General features: G+C 36.8%; 1 non-coding gene across 1 annotated transcript; it reads left to right on the top strand.

Moving 5' to 3' along the window:
- The first annotated feature begins 414 nt into the window (after nt 1-414).
- LOC121968795 lies at nt 415-525 on the top strand. Its single transcript, XR_006108332.1, has one exon. It is a non-coding gene; the product is annotated as a small nucleolar RNA R71 (small nucleolar RNA).
- Nucleotides 526-1,726: the final 1,201 nt, after the last annotated feature.

Raw genomic sequence — 1,726 nt, 5'->3', positions numbered from 1 at the left:
TCATGATTCTTGCCGTCCCTCAAGTTAATATCATTACAATTTTTACTAGATCTTATTTATGTAGGAGGGGGATATTCTTTGAACCATTTTGAAACTATGCTCTCAATTCTTGCCCCCAAATGTTTGAACTCCTCATTTCGTGACTTCTGAATTTCGACATTCTTGGGTGCTTGAACTGCATTTTGTTTGACAAGCTCTCTTGCATATACGGCTTGTACTTCTTGAATTTTTGAGGCAGATTCCATCCAACTTTTGCTTGACCATTCATGGAGGTTCAATGCTACTTGATCAATCAATGCATATGCTTCGTCTACACTTTTGTTCATGAAAGAACCTCCAGCCGAAGAATCTAGCAAACACTTATTTGAGAAAGAAATTCTCCTATAGAATATGTGCAAGGTCAACCATTTTTCCAAACCATGATGAGGACACTGTCTTTGAAGACTCTTAAATCTATCCCATGCTTCAAATAATGATTCTCCATACACCTGAGCAAAATTTGTGATGCAACTCCTCATGAAGATTGTTCTGCTTAGAGGGGAAAAATGATTCAGAAATTACTGCTCCAATTGTTCCCAACTTGTGATGCTTTGAGGACGGAGAGAATATAACCAAGTCCTTGCTTTATCCATGATATTAAAAGGAAATTCCATCAACCGAACTGCATCTGTTGATACTCCTCACAATTCACCATATCACAAAGCTCTAGAAATGTCTCAAGGTGTAGATAGGGACTTTCTGATACTTCTCCTCTAAATTTGTGACCTTGTATCATGAAAATTATCTCTAGCTCTAGATCTAGTTGAAAACTTTCTGCTTCAATATGAGGCTGCACAATGAGAGATAAAAATCTTGCAGAAATGGGTGCAGAGAAATCTCTTAAGGACCTGCTTGACATGTTAGTGCTCATGGTATCTAAAATATATATATATATGAGAAAAATTTAAAAAGAAAAAATGGAAGACAAGAAATAAAATGCTATATGAAAAAAATAAAGGCAAGAAAGAAAATGCAGATTTTTTTTTTTGAATTATGAAAATGGAAAGACAAAAACTATTCACAAGTCTAAATTAACTAAATTGCTAATCTACTAATATTAATACGAATAGTCCCCGGCAACGGCGTCAAAAACTTGTTACGAACCGCAAGTGTACGGATTCGTCGTCAGTAATATATAAGATTGTCGAACCACATGGACTGTTGATTAAGCATTAGGGATGTCACAAAGTAAGTTATCTAGACGGTCGAAAGTTAGCTTTGGCGCTTATGAACTAACGAGTGTGATTAAAGAGAGGGAAAGAAGATTGGGAGGAAGAGAGAGAAGAGAGAGAATTGATCGTAGAGGGAATGAGCTTTGAGAGATGGATTCTAGGATTTCGGTTTTATTATATATTAGGAGATGTCACATAGATTGCCTAGTTTCTACCCTCTATGTCCATGCTTTTACAGGAAGTTAGATTAGTCAATATCCCTAAGTATCGAATAGAGACGATTCCTGTGAAATCCTATAACAGTTAACCCCTGTCACGAGGGTGCCTCGGTAGATCTCAGGAATACATGTCTAGTAAATAACAATAAGAATAAAAGTAGAGATTTGGTATGGTTTCCTACTTCCTTATGGAGGAATTGCTTCTCTTTTCAAGAGAATGTCCTAGACGTCCATGAATGGGTTACCCTTGTCACTAGGGCCCCTCGGGTATACAATCTAGAGTACTCTTTCTATGAG

This window comes from Zingiber officinale, chromosome 3B (genome assembly GCF_018446385.1).
Source record: "Zingiber officinale cultivar Zhangliang chromosome 3B, Zo_v1.1, whole genome shotgun sequence".
Lineage (NCBI taxonomy): Eukaryota > Viridiplantae > Streptophyta > Magnoliopsida > Zingiberales > Zingiberaceae > Zingiber > Zingiber officinale.
This window is presented reverse-complemented; position numbering and strand designations above follow the sequence as displayed.